Consider the following 21,752-nt stretch of genomic DNA (forward strand, 5'->3'; position numbering starts at 1 on the left):
ATACTGATAGTTGTCACCATTGGGACCACTTCATACTGACAGTTGTTGCCATCAGAACCATTTTATAAACCCAGATGACCACCTGTCTGTCTGTGCCCCGTAAGCAAAAGGGAATGGAGGTTTTATTTTTTGTACTTTAGGCAAAAGTATTCCATGGGGTTTTCAGTGGTTTCTGCTTGGGTGGGCTCTCTGCCCGGGATGCCGGAAGAGGAGGTCTGGCTGGGAGGCTGGGGATGCAGCTGGTGCCTGGTCCCCTCACCTGGGGGCGGGGAGCACGCGCTCAGCCCAGACGCACAGAGGTGCGCTGCGTCTCGTCACGGGCGGAATGTCGAGCAGGTATTTTACAGATTGCCATTAAAAGAGGCCCAGGGTAGAGAAGAGACAGAAGAAGTCAGACTTCAGAAGATTTGGGTGAAAAGGATTTTGCAAATTTGACTCTAGCATTCGTGGGAGTCTGTTCTCAAAAGCATCGCGCTGTCCGCAGATGAGAAGGAGAAGAAAGAAAAGCTCTTTATTGTTAGGCAAAACACGTAAGGAAATTTAGATCGAGCACCGTCCTACCAGAAGTTAACTTCACATTTTTTTAGGGTGAAACCTTCATTTTCCCCTTGTGCCCACCTTCTCTGGGGCAGAGCAGACGGCACACTAGACTAGCCCCCAGGGTGCTCGGCCCCGCCTGGAGTGGGTGCCGGGAACAAACGCGGGAAGAACGGCGCTCCTGGGGAGCCGACCGGTGTGAGTTCTGCGTGTGCCGTGCCACGGCACTGGGGTGCTCCTCCTGGGGAGGGACACCCCGCTCTGCCCCGCCATTTCCAAACAGGCTGGCCGTGGCTGCTCATCCCTGCGAAGCCGCCCGGGTCTGTGACCGAGTCAGGCCCCGGGGGCCCAAGGCTCCCCCTCCTCCTGCGGCGGCCCCTCCATCCCCGCACACTGGCCCGTGCCTTCCTTTCCTCGAAAACACCTGGATTGGTCAGTGTGAGACACCTGGACAGCTATTCCACACAGACTCTTCGAAGTCTGATGTTAAAGTAAGGTTTCCATCTGATTCTGAGCTTGAGAGAATTTGCAGGGCTGGCAAAGAGGAAGGGCTGGTTCATCCCGAACTCCGTGGAACATGCAGGTTTGACTGCAGTCAGAGATTTTGTGCAGCCGCACAGCCGACAGGGTCCCCCATAATGAAAGCCGACAGTTAACAGCAGAGTGTTCAAGACTCCCAAATTACTCCAAGTATTTCGCTTCCAGTGGGGAAAAAAACAAAACGTGCACTCAGATATTTTCTGGAAAACGTCCTGTGCCCTGGCTGCACAGCCCCGCGGAGGGACTCTGCGGTCCTCAGGTGTTGCAACCGTGTGAAAAGCAAACAGAAGAAGGTCCGCCGTTGTCCTGCGGCCCCGGGCTGTGCACCGCGGCTCGGTGACTCGCCCGTGCGGGCGGCCCCTGCCCCTCGCCCCGCGTCTGGGGCCGCAGCGAGCAGAAGGCCCCAGACCGTGATTCATGCTCCGTCATGTTTTACTGCAGGGAAACAGCCGTGCTGGGCTGCTCTGAACGCATAATTAAGCCATGCAAACGTTGCATAATGTTTCGCAGCCTTTTAAAAACATGCTTTGGTAAAATGATCTTTATGATTAAAGTCTAAGTTCTGTGATTTTTTTTTTTTTAACACAGGGTTTGCGAGTCAACATCTCACTTCACACCGCCACTTGGCTTTCCAGCGTTGGAGGGGAGGGAGGGCCGGACACCTGAGGGACTCCCCTGACCCCCGTCTCCGTGGTCCGTTTTTACCCCCGGGGTGGCAGCGGGCCGCACCTGGTTCACTGCCGGCGGTGGGCCAGGAGGTGGTGATGGCGAGCTGTTCCTGTCGCATCTTTGGGTGTTTTCTTCTGCGTGTGTTGTCGATGGGAAACCAAAACCAAACTTAAAGTGAAGCAGTGAAGGGCCCGGAACAGGGTGCATGCCGAGTCTGTAATGCAGTGACCGACCAGTCCTGTCCTGAGGGGGCCCACGCGTGCACATACGTGGGCAAGGGGAGAAACGCCAGGGCCGGGGGGTCCCCCCGCACACCACGCTGGGGGTAGGGGTGGGGGTGGTGGGGCTGTCTGTGTGGCGGCCAAGACGATCACTTGCTCACACTTTCTTCTTCTCATCTGCGACAGGAGACGACCTCTGAGCCCGGCCCCTAGTGCCGGAGCCGGAGCCGGGCTCTAACGCACTCAGGCCCCGCCCTGTGCCGTGTTTCTCTGCCGAAGCTGTGCGCCACACGGGGCTAGGGACGCAGCAGGCGGGGTGAGGGCTGAGGAACGCACTGTAATACCGGCTGTGAGAGTCCGGGGAGGAGCAGGCGGCAGGGATGGGACGGGGACGCCCAGCAAAGCAGCCGCCCCCCAGGGGAGCCGTCGCCGTCACGCATCCTGCAGAGAGCAGGGCCGCTGCCTGCTCCCCGAGGGACCGCCTCTGGCGAGACCCGCCGTCAGCAAGGGCCGAAGTCTACTGAAAACTCACTCCGCGCTGGGCTTGTGCTAATTTGGCTGGTGACAGCCTGTGGAACAGGACCTGCAGGGCCCTGTCCCACGAGAGCCGGCAGTCGGGTGTGAGTGACCACCCCAGGGCTGTGAGACGCCTGGGAAGGCGCCTCCTGTGCTGAGAGTTGCTTCATTCATTCACTCATTCACTCATTCACTCCTAGGGTCAGGAAGCTGTTCGTTTCCTCGTTTATTCATGTTTCCAGCATTTTGATTTACTGGGGCTCCTGTTCTGGGGACTCGGTGGAGAGTGAAGACAGCCCTTGCCTCCAGGAGTAGGAGCTGGTGGGGGACCGGCTCCCCACGTCCCAGCTGAGAGGCTGGGTGGTGTTCATTCCTCGCTCCGGGGCTGCCTCCGAGAGGAGCATGCTAGGGGACGCCCCTCCTCCAAGCCACAGAAGGAGACGGTTCGGGCCTGGCCTCACCGCACACTCGTTCCTCGGCCTTGCGAGGTTGCCCGTCTGACCCCATCTGTCGTTTTCCCTCTTCCAAGGGCAGCGGGGAGGCACAGGGAGAGCAGCTGCGTGAGCAGGTCCCACGGTGTGGGGCCCCACGGACGCACAGCCCGCCCAGCTTTTATGGCTCTGCTGCTAGACCGGGAAAGGCCTGCACGCCAGGGGACCTCACTGATCTCTGCAGGGGGGGGTGGAGGGGGCGGTGGAAGGCCCACATTTGCCCCGGGGTGGGGCTCAGGTAGGAGGCTGCTCACCGGCTGATAAAGGCCACAGAGGTTGGACGGCAGAGAACCCTGAAAACTGGAGCCCCGAGGTGAGGATGGAGAAGGTGAGGCTGGAGGAGGCAAGGGTGCATCTCCACCAGACCCCCTTTCCAGGAAGAAGGGGTGGGGTCAGACCGTTCAAATCAAAGCCCTTCTGCTTCCGCCTGTCTCCAGGGCACGTGAGGTCTCGCTGCAGCCACTGCACCGAGGCCAGTTTGGGACGGGCTGTTTTCAGTTTTCCGATGATCGAACAGTGCGGAACACAGAGCCCCCTCCACATCCCGAGCCCCCCTCTTCCATTTGCAATGCGGTCAGAGGGGGCGGGGTTAGGGGTCAGGTGGGGTTGAGGCCAGGGGCGAGCTGGGAGGTGTGCCCTGACACACTCGAGGAGGAAGCAGAGCAAGGGAACTCCTGACGCGACAGCACCCAAGATCTCCGGAGCCAGCAGTGACCCTGTCCCGTGGTTCATGTCCAGGTTCTGCTGCCCCTTACTTCTGCTCTGAAATGGAAAGACCTTGAAAGTCATCACTCCCATCTTCACAGTAAAAAAAAAAAAGCTAGCCCTGGCTGGCGTAGCTCAGTGGATCGAGTGTGGGCTGGGAACCAGAGTGTCGCAGATTCGATTCCCAGCCAGGGTACATGCCTGGGTTGCAGGCCATAACCCCCAGCAACCGCACATTGATGTTTCTCTATCTCCCTCCCTTCCCTCTCTAAAAATAAATAAAATCTTTAAAAAAAAAAAAAGCTGATAACTGATAATCCGTGACTTTTCCGGGGTCTGTTGGAGAACCGAGCTCAGAGGGAAACCGCCACCCTGAGGTCCCGAGAGGCGGGGACACAGAAGTCACCCTGAGGCCTGCGTCAGGGCTGGACGTGGAGGTCGCGGGGCCCTGAGCCGGTAGGGACACTGCCCCGGTGATTCTGACACACGGCTGGAGGCTGAATGTACCTAGTGCGAGGAGGAGAAGCTAGTGCAAGAAGTAGTCTGGTGTGCACGCGTGCGTTGGGGGCGGGGCTGTCGGAGTTGCCTCCCGGCCTTTTCCGCCCGGGACTCCTCCAGGTCTTCCTGCAGCCAGTGTAACGGCTGCGGGCCAGAGCCAAGAGCGCCGCGAGGCCACTCAAGGAGGAGCGCTCAGGGGAGCCCAAAGACAACAGTGGGGACAGAGACAAGGACAAGGACGTGGTGGAATGTGAAGCCTGTGGCACCTGCGGCCGCAGCGAACACCGGCCAGCCCCCACTCCTGGCGGGACGAACACGGTGCCACGCCCCGAAGGAAGGCCCGTCTCCCCAGCCCTTCACGCCCGGCTCCCCCGTGGGGAGCAGCAAGGCTCCCGCGAGGGCCGGAGAAAACAGCGTGAGGGGCACGGCAAGCGTCACGCCAGCTCAGGTGTGACACGGATGCTGGAACTACCCGACAGGGACCGTAACTGTGAGAGTGTGGGCAGGACATAATGGGGGAAAAGGTGGCGGCACGTGAGAAAACACGGACAGCGGGAGTGGGGAGACGGGACCGTGAAGACCGAAAGGGACGTTCTAGAAAGAGACGCACTGTGACGGACACGAGGGCGCCTCGCTGGGGTCACCCACGGACCAGACGTGCCGAGGAAATGATCCAGTGGGCTTGAGCTTCGGTCCACAGAAACTTCCCGAAGCTCTGTCTTTCAGTGGAAAGGCAAGGAGAAAAAGGGAAAACTAGAAGATCTGTGGACTTTGGGACAACTTCAAAAGGCGTAACGTATGAGTAGTGGAGACCCCAGAAGGGAAGGGAAGAGAAAACAGGACGGAAGACACACTTGAGGTGCCGCTGGCCAAGAACCTCACCAAATCAGTGCCGCCGAACTACAGACCCGGGAAGCCCCTGGGACACCCAGCAGGCCACACAGCACGCGACCCACACGGGGCCTGCGGTGCTGGAACGGCAGAGGACGCGGGGACCGAGGGGACGTGGGAAGGGGCCGGAGCGTGCGAGCAGGGGCCCGTCCCAGGGAGCGTGACGGGGTCAGAGTCCCCGAGGACGTCTCTTCAGAGACCGTGCGAGCACCGAGCGTGGTGAATGTTCAAGGCGCCAAAAGGAGAAACCCACCGACCGAGGCCACCGACCTAGAATTCTGTGTTCAGCAAAACGAACCTTCAGAGGTGCAGGAGAAACGAGCCCATTGTCTGACACACGGAAGTGGAGGTAATTTACCCAGCAGACATGCCCCGCTGGAATGTTAAAAGAAGTTCTTCAGGAAAGAGAAAATAACCCGGGTCAGAAACTCAGGTCTAGAGAAAGGAAGAAAGAGTGTCAGGGAAAGAACAAATGAAGGTGAAATAAACTCGTGTTTCCTATTCTTGACTGATCCAAAAGATGCCTTTCTGTGCACAAGGAAAACAGTGACAACGTACGTACTGGGGACCGTCAGGGAGGGACATGTGCAGGAGCTCCAGGAGGGGGAGGGGGCCTTGGAGCCGCGCTGGCGACCGGTGCGACTTCCCAGTCACTGTGCACGCGTGTGCAGGTCTAGGGCAGCGGCTGAGAGCACATTCAGAGAGTATGACTGACACGCTGGGGGGGGGGGCGATCAAGTGGAACCCCATCCGATGCTGTTACACCAGACAACACAGAAAAGGGGGGCGGATAAACAGGCAGGAGAAACACGGAACCGTCACACACACGGTAGACGTTAACACACCCATATAAGTAACCGCCTCCCATGCGAACATGCTAAACGCACCACCCGAGGGACGGAGACCGTCGGGGTGAGTTACCAACAAGGTTCAGCTCCGAGTTGTCTGCGGGGGCCCGGCGGGGACCTGAAGGCCTGGGCACGCGGAGTGGGGTCGGGGGACCGCGCCGGCAGCCGACAAAGGGAAGCCGGTGCAGCTGCGGGATTCTGTGTAAAACTGACTCAGGAGCATCCCTGACAAGTTCGGGGGTAAAGGACCCAGTACTTTAAGAAGACGCAACCGTCTTTAAAATGCACACACCTAACAACATGGCGTCAAGAAACATGAGGCGAACATGTTTAGAACGACATGGGAAAAACCAGAAACGTGCACACGGTTAGAGAAACGACGGTGTCCACACCCCCCTCTGGGCCGTGGCCGCTCTGAGCGGGCAGAAGGTGCGGCGGCGTCGGCCCGGCTGTCCTGCTGCTGCCCGATCCCCCCAACCTTCGTGGGGCAGGCCACCCAGTGAGGGCGGGCACACGCGCTTCTCGGGCTCCCAGGGAGCGCTCACGGAGAGAGGCTGCGCTCTGGGCCATAAACCACACCTCACCGAGTTCCCAGGCACAGAAATCCTACCGAGTGTATTCTCAGACTGTGGGCTGAAATGAAAAAACCAATAATAGAAAGATAGCTGGTGCTTCAACACCACACTTCTAAACAACCCACGAGTCGAGTGAGGGGCCCAAGAGAAATGAAAATATGTTTTGAACTACATGGACACCAGCTCATGTCATCCGCGGGGCGCGGTGAAAGCCGTGATCGGAGGGAACTGGGAGCACCAAGTGCGTCTCTCCGAAAAGAATGATGACCCAGGATCAAAAATTGAAACTTCAGCCCTGGCTGGTGTAGCTCAGTGGATTGAACATGGGCTGCAAACCAAAGTGTCACAGGTTCGATTCCCAGTCAGGGTATATGCCTGGGTTGTAGGCCATGACCCCCAGCAACCGCACATTGATGTTTCTCTCTCTCTCTCTTTCTCCCTCCCTTCCCTCTCTAAAAAAAAAGTTAAATTAAAAAATCTAAGCTTCTACCTTAAGAAACTAGAGGGAAAAAGAGCAAAATAAACTACAGCAAGCAGAAGAAAAGAAATCATAAATGTCAGAGTGGGAATCAATGAGATTGAATACGAGACAGCGACAAAATCAGTGACACCAAAGGCTGGTGTTTGAAAAGCTCAAAATGCCCTACTTTGTCCTCAGGGTCCCGCAGGGCACAGCAGTGGGCAGCCAGGGACCCCGGCTCTTCCCTGACACCACCCCTGTTGGCTTTTCAACTCCCCCCCTCCACACCTGGGGCCCCACAGTGCCACCGGCTGGGCCTTGTCCTTTGGCGAGGGGCCAGGAGGCAGCGACCCTTTGGGGCTCAGTCGGCTGTCACTGTTGGGTGAGCAGCCCTTTCTCTGGCCCGTCAGTGGGCATCTCTGGAAGCCCGGCCGGCCACCCTTCAGAGCCACTTAAAACCGAAGACCAGACAGTTATGTCTGCCACGGGGCCTGGCGTCTATTTTTAAGAGCTGACCTGCCCAGTGACCATATAAACCACCAGAGCCGCCCTGGTTTTTTCCTGGAGGATTTTTTTTCCCCTCTTTCAGCCTGGAAGCCGGCAGAGCCGTTCCCAGGGTGTCCTCCAAGTTCACCTCAGTCATGGGTGGCTGGTGTCATGCCCTCTTGGATGCCCCGGAGCGCACAACAGGATGTGACTCAGGACTCAGAGATGTGAGTCAGTTTCCAGGGTGATGTGTCGGGGCGGGCCCCAGGGGTGGCTGGCAGCTCCCGTCTGGGACCCCTGGGAGGCCCAGTCTGGGCTCCCTGCAAACGCAAGGGCCCCTCCCCCCACTCCACGCCTCACTGCCACCTTCACACTCGTGACAGCAGCCCCCGTGGCCCAGGCGTTAGTTAGGTCACTCTCTGCTCTGGAAGAGGCACGCCCCTGAAAGTCCCACTGGGCTTCCGCAGCACCCCCCCCCCCCCCCCCCGTCCTCTGCAGTAAACGTGCAACACGGAACAAAAGCAGGGGAGTGGGCGGGTGGGCCGTCCCCTGGGCATGCGCCTAGGTGGCAGGCCTGGGGAGCACACCGCTGCTGTCGGCGGGGTCCCGGGATGACAGGAGTCAGTTCCCACCGGCCCCGAGTCCCGGAAAAAGAGGTTGGGAACGGCTCCGGCCTTCGCCCGCCGTGTGTCTCCGCCGGCTGCAGACATGCCGCTTAGTCATGTGCGGCCGAGATGGTTCATGGTTCTGGCAATTACTGTGCGGGCCAGCAGCCGGCACCCGGCCAGGGCAGAGACCCGCCCGGGGCTCCTGCCTCCAACAGGCCTCCAGGGTTGGGAGGGACCTGTCCTCCTGGCTGGCCGACCGGATGCCCGCCGCAGGGACGAAGGGAGGGACCGTGGGGTCACCTCCGTCACTCACTGCCTCTGGGACCGAAATTCCCCAGGGGCCCGGGCGGCCTCGTGGCGCTGCGGTCAGGCACGCGGGTTCCCGGCAGCAGGGCCGCCCCCGCGCGGGCGGCACACCAGGGCCCTTCCCCACTCCGGCCTCTCTTCCCTCTTCTCCGAAAACGGAGGCAGCCAGACTCACCTGCCCCGCAGGTGTGCGAGTTAATTAGTGTTTGGGGCGCCGCCTTGAGAGCCCCAGATGAAAGGCGCCCTATAAATGCAAGTGCCACTGCCTGTCGGCCGGACCGGGCGGGTGGTTCCCAGGGGAGACAGCGCGGCCCCTGCCAGCAGGCCCATGTGGGGTGCGTCTGGAGAGACGCTCCGGACTTGGCTCGGTCGCCCCGAGGACAGGGGTCGGGGGAAGTCCCTGGCTTCTGGGAAAGACGGGCGTTTGGATCACACCTGTGTTCTGTGCCGGCACGGCCTCCCTGGGCCGCAGGGGGCAGCCTGCCCCTCGCGCCGGCTGGAGGGACCTCCCGGTCTCAGCTCGGGCCTCCTGCAGACAATCCGCGCCCCTGCACGCTGCCAAACCAACACCCCAATGCCCACCGCAGGCGCCTCCCACGGAGGGGTTTTCTGCCCCCTCCCTCTCCGTGCCTCAGACCCTCTCACTATGGCCAGAGCCTCTCAGGGACAGGCAGCAGGGGCTGCGGCACCGCAGGACCAGGATCGGGGCCCCGTGGAGAGGCCGTGGGAGACGCTTGGCTGTGTGGTGGCTGGTGTCCGGGAGCCCGGGAGCCCCAGCCCGGAGCTGTCCCTCGGGGAGCCGGGAGGGCACGGCAACGGCAGGTGCAGGAGTCGGAGAGCTTCAGGCTGAGCCCCCACTGTGCACCGAGGCAGGCGAATACACCCCTCCGAGACTCAGTTTCCCCACCTGGGCTCCCTCATGTTCGTGCAGTACCTGCCCCTAGTGGGCCAGTCTTCCCTCCCCAGCCCTCCAGAAAAAGGTCCTGCGTGCCCAGTCCACCAGCGCACCGGCTCCCCAGCCCCGGGCGGAGAGCTCTCACCCACGCTGGACAGCGCCCCCATGTGGCGGGGCGGGGCCTCGGCTCTGCAGAGCCACCAGGAAGGAGCCCTTCCTTAGCCTGCCCGAGTTCCAGGGTGCAAACTGTCCCCTCGCCCCTCGCCCCTCACCGGGGACAGCGTGGTTTCACGGCCCGTGCAGGCGGGGTGCCAGCAGGGGGGGCCAGACTGCGCAAGGGAAATAGGAGCCTTCCCTCCCTCTGGGCTCTGGCTTCCTTGAGATGAAGGGCGTGGCCACTGGGCCACTGGGCCCGAGGCCCGAGGCAGCGGCATCGGGGCCACGGCAGCTGAGCCCTGCTCCTGTCCTGGTGAGGAGGGGCCTGCACGGGAGAGTGACTTTAAGAGCGCCCACTCCACGCCCCCATGTGCAGGAGGACAGTCAGACATGGAAGCTGAGGCAGTCCCCTTGCTGAGGGGCCCAGCCCCTCCCCTAACTGCTTGCCCACTCACTACAGGGGTGTCTGCATCCGCACCCTTGGGTCCTCCCAGATGTCGGCCGTCCTCTCGGTCCTGTCGTGCTCTTCCCCTCCCTGAGCCCTCTCCCACATCCCAGGCGCAGGCCCCCGGGGCCCCAGCAGCGGGAGCCAGGGGGCCACAGCCCCCAAGGAGGGGCCCCCCCTGCAGCCCGGCACCTTGTCTTTCCCAGGGGCACGGAGACCCAGCCGGCACTGTGACCCCTGGCCGTCCCTTCCTCTCTGAGCCTGAACTTCATGATATGGGGCGGGGGGGGGGGGGGGGGGCGGGGGGGCGGTCTCTGGTGAGACGCACCTGGGGGTGACAAGCAGGCCCCCTGCTCCCTTCACTGACTTGGGGGAAGTAGGCATTTCAGACGCAGCCTGCAGGCTCGAGCCGATGAGGTCATCGTGAGAAAGATGACACCGGGCCCTGCAGTGGGAACCCCCTCCCGGGAGCCGCCGCCGCCATCTAGAAGGTCAAGGAGGCCTTTCTCAGAAAAGCAGTAGGCTTCCCGTGACTTAGACGAAAATGGAAGCATTTGTGAAAAAAAAGAAGATCAAAAGTGGAGCCTAAGATAGCAGATACCTGGAAACTGTTGCTCAACCGGAGGATGACCGCATCGAGGGCAGAGGCCCTGGACACCGGAAGCAGCTCAGGGCCGAAAGTGACTCATCGCCGGGTGCGGGCGCCCTGGGACCCCACGTGTGCCTGCGGCCTTGTGCACCCCCAGACTGGGCTCCACGGGTGGCACTCCCCCGGGACGGGGCGCTGGGCAGTGCCCGGAGACGTGTTTGGTTGTCCATTTGGGGCGTGGGGGTGCTACTGGCCCATGGGTGTTGCTGCCACCCGCCGTGCACAGGACGGCCCCCCGCAGCAGAGGCTGAGCCGGCCCCAAAGGTCCCCGGTGCCTGAGGGAGCCCAGCCCTGGGGGGGCAACCAGTTTTCAGTCCCCGTGCCAAACCACGACGACAAGCCAAAGGACGGGACTTCCAGAGGCACCCCAGGCCCCGGGGAAGGGGCCGCAGCACCGTGGCCCAGGCAGAGAGCGTGTTGGGAGCCGGGCGAGGGTGTGCAGCTGGGGCCCGGAGCCCCACGGGGAAGCGGGGTGGCTGGGGGCCCTCCTTCCGCCTGGGGGGAGGCAGCCACCACCTGCCGGGGAGCGCTCCGTCCCCACGCCAGGGTTTGGGATGGTGGCTTTCTCACAGTCGCACAGCCTGGCTCCCAGGCGTGCTGCTGGCATGCCAGGCCCTGGGCGAGCCGGAGGTGTGAACCACCACCGAGGTGCCTCCCGAGCTGACCGTTGGCTCTGCCACCTGGGGAGGGACAGGCTGGCGCTTGTCTCCCCTGAGCTTCCCGGGCGTGAGTCACAGGTAACCAGATAGTGATGCAAATCGCTGTCGACGTGTCCACGGTTTCACTGCAGCCGCTGGGACCGGCAGAGCAGAGAGCCCCTCAGGGGTGCGGGGCCAGCCCGTCTCGGAAAGCAGGAGGGTGGCGAGGGCAGGGACTGCCTCAGTTCCCAGGGCAGGGACGGCCCTCCCTCCGGTGGCTCTGCAGTTCTCACTATAGGACGATCGAAGCCACCCCCCCCCCCCCAATCCAGTGACCACGTCCCGACACAATGAAGACACCAATCCAGACTTCCACAGAAAGAGCAGTAACCACCAGGCGCCGTGCCCGATGGGCGGCGGGTGGGCAGTGGGTCGGCTGCCGCTTCCTGCTCACGGGTCTGGGGTCTGAAACCTCAGGGGTTGGGGGGGGCTGCTCAGGGATGTCCTCCGTGCAGTGTTGTCTCTGTTCCCTGGAACGGAGCCCGGACAGCCCCAAACCTCAAACACTGCCTGGTGTTTGTCGCCGGGGATTCCTGACCTAAGTCGGCATCGGGGAGAAGGGCGGGCACGGTCTCTCCCGCTCTGGGTTTTGGGGGTGGTCCTGGGGCGGAGGCAGGCTGCCGGAGACAGGGAGGTGGCAGCAAGGCCATGCTGCCACCCAGCCTTGCCTGTCCTCCTCGTGGCATGCTCCATGCTTGCCGTGAACCCTTTCCCGAAGGTGCTGTACCCTTTTCTGGCCACATCCCCAAAAACAGCCAGCGCCGCACCGGCAGGAGCCTGTGGTCCAAGCAGATGAGCTCCGCGGGCTCCCGCCCGGCCGCCCGCACCTCCGGCCCAGGCCCGCGCGCCCCTGCCAGCCGGCGACGACGAGACGCAGTTAGTTACCCAGGCAAACTCGGGAAGGATCCGCGCCCCGGGGCACAGGCTGTTTACGCAAGACTCAAAGCGCCGTTTGTGCGGAGCAGGCCCGTCTCTCCGGTCCGGACCCTGCCTGCCACGGGGCTGCAGGCGGCATTTCTGGGGCCCGATAACATCAGGCCGCTGCCCTGGGCCCCGCGGGGCCCCGGCCGGGTCCCGACAAGAGCGTGCAAGCACCGACAAAAGCCCATTGTGCCTCTCGCTTTGTGCGCGCGGACTGGCCTCTCTCGCTGGTTTGTTTTTTCATTTTTTCTGCCTCGTGTCCCACCCCGAAAGGAGGCAGCGAGGAGCCGTCCCACGGCTGCGGGGCTCTGGAACGTCTTGGGAAGTGCATCGCCTTCCCAACGAAACGGAACTTCCCGTCTTAAAAAAAAACAACGAAAGACCAAGAACCCACAGCACACCAGCCCTAACAACATGTCTGAAGCCCCTTCCCCTTGACCGGAACAAGACGGGCTTCTGAGGAACCCAGGGGACAGGGGGGTGGGGGGGGTGAAGGGAGGGGAAGGGAACAGGTGAGGGGGGTGGCACACGGCCCCCGTCTGCTGCTGTTTTCCCAGTCAGACCCGGGGGCAGCACGGGAGGGTTGGGGTGGGCCTCCATCCCCCAGCCCACGAGGGTAACGCGGTGAGACGAGGGCAGATGGGGGCGAGTCCTGGCCGGGGTGAGGCGCAGAGAGAAGCCACGGAGGTGGTGGCAGTGCCAGACCTGAGGCCGGTGGGTCCCGGGGTCGGTCTGGGAGAGAGGCCGTGATCGGGGGCGGGAAGGTAGGGGGCAAGGAGGATAAAGAGTGAACTTGGAGGGGGGGGGACGTGGAAAGTGCTGGAACCAGGAAGGGTCTAGGCAAGCTTTCAAAGGAGAGGCAACACAGGGACCCCCCCACCCCCAGCAGCAGGGAGGGAGGGGCAGGACCCTGAGAGCCCAGGTGGGGGCGGGGCAATTCACTGGGGTGTTATGCAACCAGTTTGTACTTCGGGGTCCAAATCCGTAAATAAATATGCAAAAGCGAGTTTGGTGTTTGGAAGACAGCCTCAGGTGAGCTGGCTGAGGAGCGAGGCAGGTGAGCAGGAAAGGGGGCACAGGAGAGAGTGGCCCGGTGGGAGGGACAGCAAGAGGGGAGGGAAACCCGCCCGCTTTAAAGAACGGAGGGCTGCGGAAGGCAGCGGGGGTGTAGCAGCACAGAGAGCTCCCATGATCCTCCTCGTCACGGAAGCAAAGGGCGAGGGCCCGGGCGGGGTCAGTGTGCTGTCCGCTGGGTGGGACCCCGGGCCCCTCCGCCAGGCGGGGCTCCGGGAGGCAGAGAGCGGGCCGGTGCCTGGAGCAGGAAGCCAGAGCCTTCCCCTGGAGCTGGTGCTTTGGGAGACAAGACCCGTCTGGGGCCCGTGAGAAGCCAGCTCTGACCCGAGAGCGGACACACCTGGAGGTCCAGGTGTAGGATGTGGGGGAGCCCCAGAGAGAGGCCCTGCCTGCCTGGCATTTGCCGTTTGCGGGGTGGGGGACCTGCCTTTTGCGGGAGCGTGCGTGGCTGGAGATGGCGAGGAGACGGGGCAGACGCCCAGGCGTGAGGATGTTGGGAAGGCATCCCCTTGGCGGGTGTGGACGGCCCGCTGGCCACGCAGCAGGCAGGGAGCCCTCCTGCCCTTGCTCCCCAGGAGCCCAGGGCCACTGGCGACGGCAGACACATGCCCCGTGGGGCAGTGGCGAGGCGATGGCCCCAAGGAGACGGGGCCGGAGAGGAGCCTGAAGGATGACTTAACTGGGATGGGGGAATGCCACTCAGGGGCCGGAGGAGACGGCGGGAGGGGGCAGCAGCTCACGGCCACTCTGTGCCCAGGCCCCTCCTGTTGGCCTGCTCGACTTCCGGCCATTTCGTGGGGGGAGGACGGGCCGGAGGGGGAACGGAGAGTCTCGTGGCCCAGAGAAAGGCAGCGGCTTGGCTAGAGAAGGAGCTACAGCCAGTGGCAGGTGGTCTCAGCTGGGGGGGGGTCTCATTTCTGGGGACCCCCCGTGGCCATCGGATGGCTGCAAAAAGCAACATCTGCTTCTGCAGCCATGCTCCCCCAGGGGGGCCGTGTTCAGGCAGAGGGGCCCAAGGGGGCCCACAGGTCTGAGGGCGGCCTGTGCGGAGCCACCCCTGGCCCCCCTCAAGGCCACGGAGTCCACGTGATGCCACCTCCCGCTGCCTGGGGTCTTCACCGGCCTCGTCACTCGAGGGCACATCGAGGGCTTTCAGACCCAAGCCGGAGCGGGGTCCCAAAGTCCCCGGGCTTTCCCTCACTAGGTGCCATTCCACATGCCTTGCTCTACTGCCTCCAAACAGTGGTCCTGTTGCTCCTCTGGGGGTGGGGCGGGCAGGCGAGCAGAGAAACCGGGGGTGGGGTGGGGGCTGTGTTACCAGTGACTGACACTGAGACGAACAGGCCCCGCGCCACCTCTGAAGTCCAAGGTGTCCCGTGCAGCGGACAGCATGCCCGTCACCCTGCTGTGGCTCCGGGCGGCCACAGCACTTGAGCAGCCACGTGTACGTGAGAAGCACGGGGTGCCCCACAGGCGAGAGCCTCGCTCCCCGCAGGAGCAGCGGGGAGGCCAGTCCAGCTGCCGGGTTTCGGGGTGACAGCTCGGCGCCCCTGCCGGCCCTGGCCGGGTCCCTACTGGGCCTGGGGTCTTGCAGGAAACAGTGGCCCTTGTGGCTCTGGGAAACCCTTCCCTTGACTCTCGCCCTGTGGGCCTGACACTGGGCAGTCCTGGGGAACAAGAGTCGTTCCGGGGGAGGGGGCTCTGCCTGAAGGATGGCCACGCAAAGCCGCTGGCCTCCGGGGGGCCGACCTGGACCCAGAGGGGTCGTGCCTGGCGGCTGCCTCACGCTGGGACCTTTGGAGCGCCGGAATCACAAAGGCTCCGGTGGCCGGCCCTGTCCTCCCCAGCGAGGACGAAGGACGGGAGGGCGGACGTCGGGGGGACAGGGGCGTTTGCCACTTCACCCGTGACCGACGGTGACCCCCTGCTTCCTGCCCCAGTCACTGACGTGTCAGCGATGGGAAGAAAACCAAGGAAAGCTTCCCCCGACAGACCTGTCAGTGTGGGGGGAGCTCAGGTTTCAGTGCGGGGCGGCGCGGGGGCCGGGGGCGGGCGCCCCAACTGTGCACCCCATTCAAACCCCGACGTGACTGCGGGTTTATTCAGCAGGCCCGAGCTCCTTGCTCTGCGGGAGGACATTCTCCTCCATAAGGGAGCTACTGTTGGCATTGTTTGTTTGCTTTTTCATTTCCAAAAATAAGGAAACGTTGACAAAACCGGGGGTGGGGTGGGGAGCAGGGAGGAGAGGAAAGGAGAAGGCAAGGGCAAGGCGGGCAGCGACCCCGGCTGCGTCCCCACCTCCCCGCTGCCCCTCCCATCCCCCGCCCCCCCCCTTCTGAAGGTGAAAACGAAGCAGCCCCAGCAGCCAGCCCGGCCCGGCCCGCAGAGGCGGCGAACAAGGCCCTCATTGTCTCAGACAGGTGTGAGATCGCACTTGACTCGGGGCCAACATCCCCGGCACCGGAGCCAGCCCTGGGAGCCGAAAACATGCTCCAACCCTCCAGTAGTACCAGCACAGCCAGCCGGAGTCTCAACAATTTAAGGCTTAGCACACACAGCATAAATCAGGGAGGACGGACCGGCCGACCGGCAGCTTCTGGGGCGGGTGCCTGCGGGCTGTCTGCACGTCAGACTCGGCCTGTTCGGGTTATTTGAGACTTTCTTTTTTTTTTTTTTTTTTTTTTGGTAATAAAAAGATGAGAAACTGGGTGGAGCAGGCACAGAGGCACACTGGTGTTTGCCCCGTCTTGTTCCGACGGCCCCCCTTTCCCGTAAGGGCTGTTTTGGAGGGACTGCTTGTGGGGGGGCGGGTTCCCGCTGCTGGGTCCGGAGACCAGAGGCGCGCCCCCGCCCGCTGGGGGACGGGCGGCGGAGCGCTGGCCGGGCCGGCCGGGTGACCTCTGGCGAGTCACTTAACCCCTGCGGGCTTCCAGTTTCTTGTCTAGCTAATGAGGGGGCCGGCCACCTCACTCTGGTCCAGCTTTCTGTGATTCACTCGTGTCCCGTGGTCAGAAGTTCAAAGTCACTGTAAGAACCGCCTGAGTCAGGGAATCGTTAGCCCGGGGGAAGGACTGGCAGCACCTCGGGATTCTGGGTTTCTGAGCGGATCCGTCTCTCTGAGCGAGAGAAGGCCGCCTCCCCTTCCCTGTTCTTCAGAGACTGTGGTCCTCGGACCACCGAGGCCAGGACCACACCGCCAGCATGTCCCCGTGTCTCCTGACCGACTCCTAACTCAGCTCCCTGTGGGAGGGGAGGCCACGGAGTTGCTGTGTCTCAGCGCAGGGAGCCGGCCAGGAGCGCCCCCGGTCTCCGCTTGTGACAGTCCCGGGGCGGTTCCCGCCCTGCTGCTCTCGGCCCTGACCGGCACCCATGGACCGGTCTGCGGCTGTCTCGGGGACCCCTGCCTCGAGCCCCAGCGCCCCGGCTGTCCCGGCCACGCACTGTTCAGGGAGCAAATGAGTGACATCGGCGGCAGCGTCCTGAACTGGGAGGAGGAGACCGTCCCTCAGGGCCAATCGCGCCTCCCAGCCAGCCGGGCCTGCCTGTCACCCTCGCACACTGGCCTGCTGCCGGCGCTGGCCCACGGGCCCACGCCGCACGTGGGAGCTCTGGAGGCCCAGCTGGCTGGTGGGTGGACTGGGCACCGGGGGGCGTGCGCTTAAAACCCCACAGGAGGGTGAAGCTTGGCTCAGAGAAGCCCTCTTGTCGGTGGTTCTTTAGACAAGCCGAGGAGGCTGACCACTCACGTTCTCTGAGCGTGTCCATTCCTGCGAGTCAGGGGCTGGGTCCGGGGTCACCCGGGACTGCTGCCCAGGCGGGTCCCGTGGCCCCCAAGCAGCGGGGCGGAGGAGGCCGCGGGTGTTGTAGCCTCGCCTCTTTGAACACCCCCCGCCCCCGAGGCATGGAATCGGACACGTGGGATGGAGATGGCAAGACGCCACGACACGGAACCCGAATGCTATCATGTCGTCAAGGAGACGGACACTGCCAGGGGAAGGCAGGGCGCTGTGGCGCGTCCTGATGGGAATCCTGTTCTGAGGGCGGGCACTGTGCTCAGAGGCCACTCCCACAGCCGGGCGGGTGGGCCGAGAGGGGATGGACACCGGACAGGCAGGCCCGAGGCCTACGGCCACGTCTTGGCCTCCCCCTGGGGCCTCTGGTGTCTCAGGAGGGAATAAAGGGCCTCGAGCAAGACATGGAAGGTTCCTGTTCACATTCACCTGTTTCCTGTTCCCGCGTGATCTTGCGTGGCAGTGGCCGTGGGCTTTCCAGAAGAGGTGACCCAGTGACACAGAGCGTGACCGGGCCCCCCCCCCCCCCCCCGCCAGGGCCCTGGCCCGGCCCAGGCCAGCACCACTCCGGGGGACGAGGAGGCCCCGCCGGGCGTCACCTCGGCACAGTTTTGGCTCAAGGGACTGGACGGATACGCGACACCCCGGCCATGTACAACTCCCTGCCGCCAGCGCAGGCCACAGAAATAGCGATGACACTAAAAAGAACAACACTAGCCCTGGCTGGCGTAGCTCAGTGGATTGAGCGCGGGCTGTGAACCAAAGTGTCGCAGGTTCGATTCCCAGTCAGGGCACATGCCTGGGTTGCAGGCCACGGCCCCCAGCAACCACACATGGATGTTTCTCTCTCTCTCTCTCTCTCCCTCCCTTCCCTCTCTAGAAAAAAATAAATAAATAAAATCTTAAAAAAAAAAAAAGAACCACACTGACCACCTACTTATTCAGTTCAGTGCGTCATGTGCGATGCTCAGTACCTGACAGGAACACACCTGTGTCCTTGCCACCGGTGCACGAGGCGATGAGAGCGACACACGCAGTGCCCGCCCCGCGCCAGGCGCCGGGGCCCTGTGCACATCATAACTCCCTTCCCCCTCACAACCCAGGACGGGGCAGGTGCTGCGGCCCAAACGCCCACTCACGGGCGGGCACGGGGCTGCAGGGAGCGTCGGTGGTCCTCGCAGGCCCCACGGCCAGGAAGTGGCCACCCCGGCTCTGCCTTCCGAAATCCCCCTCCGTCACCTGCCACGGAGGTTCTGGCCTTAGTTTACGGCTCCAGGCCCTGCTTCCCTCAGCGGGGCGCTCTGGGGGCGCCGTGCTTTCCCCGAGCCCCTCCTCGCCACGGGTGGGAGGAATGGCTCTCCCTGACGGGTGGGACGGGGGGGCACCGACCCAGGCCGGACCATGGAGACAGGTTGGAAAAGAAGGGGTGCTCCTGATAGGCCTTCCGAGGCCTCTCCCCCGCCCGCCGCCCAAGGCGGGAAAGACCCAGTGAGGGGATCAGGAGGGGACTCTGGAGTAAGAGTGACAGGATTCCGCTCCCTCCCACCTGAACGGGCCATCGGTACGTCCGTGCAAATTCAATTTTAGAGTCACGCTCTGTAATTCATGGAAAATCGTGTTAAATTAAACAGATCCACGTCTGGGCTGTGGCCTTTCTCGCTCACCAACACACGGTGGCCCAGAAAGGCCAGTCACATGGCAAAAATAAGACCAGAAATAAGCCTCGTAATCAGGGGCAGCGGAGTGACGGGCTCCGGGCCATCCCTGCTGGTCCCCTGGGACCCCGGAGGGGACTGTCAGTCCCCGGCAACGGCAAGGCACTATCTGCAATGACACACTGTCAGCGCTCGGGAGCTACCTGGCCAGTCACTCACCTGGCAGCCCAGGGGCTGGGACTCGGGGTTCAATAGACAGGACAGTGCCGGGTCACGTGGCCGCCCAGTGCTGTGCAGGCAGGACCCTGAGGACCACGCCGTGTACCTTGTGGTGGGTGTGGGCGGGGCCTGAGCCCACCAATGGCAGTAGCCCATCCCTCTGCCACAGGCTTCGGTAGACGCGGGAGCCAGGCAGTGCCCGCTGGCCACAACCTCGCTGCAGCAGCCGTTCCTACCGCCAGCCAGACGGAGAGCCGTCCTAACAAACACTACGGTTTCAAAGCTGTGGGGGGCGGGGGCAGTCACTGCCTGTTTCAAAGACATCCTGGACAGCCCCCTTGGACGACCCACGGAAGCATGGCCGAAAACTCGCGCCATCGCGGTGGTCCCTGGAACGGGCGTGTGACCACGATGCGCAGGTGAGGAGGAACAGACGGGAGCTTGGCGACCCCGGGAGAGCACTGAGCAGGCAGAAGTGCCCCCCGCCCCCGAGCCCCTGAGTGGGTGCTGACTCTCACAGGTGTTTCGGGGACTCTATCTTTATGGAATTGCCATCCGATCGGTGCAGAGATGTGCTCGCTGACGGAGCCTGAGTGGCCTCCACGGCGCGCAGCCCTGAGAGACGTCACGGAGCAACCGCGTTCACTCCCTCTCGCGACCTGCAACTCCCCGAAGTGCCATCGTGAGGCGAATAATTTCCTCCTCCCTTTTCACCCCGAGACGTTGGTTTAACGTCCTCTAAGCCCGTGTACATAGGCAGCGCTTCCAAGGATAGAAGGAGGAGCCACCAGGCAGAGATTCCCCGAATCTTGGATTTGGCCCCGGGACAGCTCAGGTTGGGCACAGGAAGCTCTCAGAACTGCAGGCCCCTTCCCCTGAGGGAGCCGGAAGGGACAGGTCTGGGGGACTTGACTGCTCTGGACGGATGGACAGATGGACGGACACATGGACAGGTGAGCTGCTGACTGACCAGGCCTTCCCGAGGGGTGCTTTGCTGTTGGGGCTCCAACGTGGTCGCACCCAGAGCCCAGAGCTGCAGGGTCGCACTCAGAGCACCTTCTTTCTGGGTTTGCCACGACAGCGGCCCGCATCCCGTGAACCAGAGGTCAGACCGATTCCTCCGGCTCGGGGGCCCAGGCAGCAACAGCAGGAGGAGAAGAGAAGGGGGAGGAGAAGAGAGGCGGGGTGGTGCACACAGAGTGTTCCAGGTCGAGGTGTGTGCTTCAACCCCAGTCCCACAAGCTCCCGACAGCTGTGAGGTGGCCTGAGGTGACGGTGGGAGCCCTCCAGCTCCTCCCCCTGCCTTTTGTCCACACCCCTCTGGGCGGAAAAGCGGGAGGGGAGGGAGCTCTGCCTTAAGGGCAATCACCTTCGCCAAAGGGCTGGTTAACTCCTGCTCTTGATTGCAGCTCCAGATGTCTTTTGAAATCCTGAGCCTGTCTTTGGAAGGTTCTAGACCTCGAACATGACCCTGAGGTGGTGTGAGACACACCGGTGCCCGTGAATGTCACACCGCACGTCACTTAGGGGCCTGAACGGGCGAACACAACCCAGAGCTTACAAACGGGAAAGGAGCCGGTAAGAACCACCGGGCTCCCCTTTTCCCACCCACGGGACTGGCCAATGTTTGTCTTTGGGGTGCGCTCTACACTGTTTTTTTATTTTGTTTTATTTACTGTGGTCGGTAACTGAATCTCTGGTATCGAAACAGAAAATGTTCTGCCAGGAGGAGATTACGGGAGAAAAGTCTACGGCAAGAAACTGGTTTGCCTGTGAAGAGTTTATTTACCCGAGTTTTGCAATCTGTACATTTAATCTCCATAACAATCGGGTTGTTCTACTGCTTTGAAGGCCATTGTTCAGTGATGAGAAAGCTCCTGGGGGGGCCGAGGCTTTGAAACTGAATTGGGAAAATGTGGTACAAAGAGACCCGGGAGGCTCTTGACAACGGAGGCCAGGGAGCCCCGCCTCCGTCCACCCAATGGCGCTCTGCAGGCCGGAGGGGGCAGCGGAAATCATGGTAGTTCTAAAAAAACGGAATCACGGTGGGCCTGCCCTTGTGTTCTGCCGCGTTGGGGAAACACCAGAGTGAGGAGAGCCAGCTCCGCGTGGGGAACCGCCACGCACAAGAAAACACGAGTGGGTTCCTGGCCACAGCCGCCTCTTCCTGCCAGCCCGTGGTGTGTGCCCCTCTCCGGGTGCAAACTCCTGGTAAACTTTGACCCCACTTCACAAGTGCGGCCCACAGTTCTTTTGAACAGCTGCATCTGAAAGGCCACCTGCCATTGTCAGTTTGGGATGATCGGACATGCAGAGGGTGTCACCAGCCTCTCAAAATGGGTGTCTGGTCGACAGTGCCTTGCAGCAAAGCCACTTAAAAACGAAACAAAACAGCCCTGACCTGTGTGGCTCAGTGGGTTGGAGCATCGCCCCACAAGGCGAAGGCGAAGCGCTGCAGGTTCGGTTCTCGGCCAGGACTCATGCCAGGGGCGTGGGCTCGGTTGGGGGGTGTACCAGAGGTGACAGACTGATGTTTCTCTCCCTCTCTCTCTCTCCCTTCCCTCGCTCTAAAAATAAGTAAGTTAATAAACAACACAACCAGAAAGGCACTGGTTCAAAAACAACTGTTCCAGGAGGTAAAAATTGTGAGTCCCCATGCCTCTTCTGTCCCTATGTGTGCCACCACCCGTGACACCATGAGCTTTGGGGGGCAGGGCAGGAGCCCCCCGGCCTCTCAGGACACCCACCGCCTGGGCACCGGCGCTCCCGAGAATGCTGAGAAACCCCCGATCTCACCAATAAACGAGCAAGAGCCGTCACCTACCCCCCTGACTGGCAGTCCCAGCAGGCGTGACTGATGCTTTCAGGCATGGGCCACGGGGTTCGCATCTACTTCCG

At 62.4% G+C, this 21,752-nt stretch overlaps 1 protein-coding gene across 3 annotated transcripts in view; it reads right to left on the bottom strand.

Moving 5' to 3' along the window:
• RUNX1 (RUNX family transcription factor 1) overlaps positions 1-21,752 on the bottom strand; it is a 207,434-nt gene that overhangs the window by 11,289 nt on the left and 174,393 nt on the right. The window lies entirely within an intron of this gene.

This window comes from Phyllostomus discolor, chromosome 2 (assembly GCF_004126475.2).
Source record: "Phyllostomus discolor isolate MPI-MPIP mPhyDis1 chromosome 2, mPhyDis1.pri.v3, whole genome shotgun sequence".
NCBI classification, from domain to species: Eukaryota; Metazoa; Chordata; class Mammalia; order Chiroptera; family Phyllostomidae; genus Phyllostomus; species Phyllostomus discolor.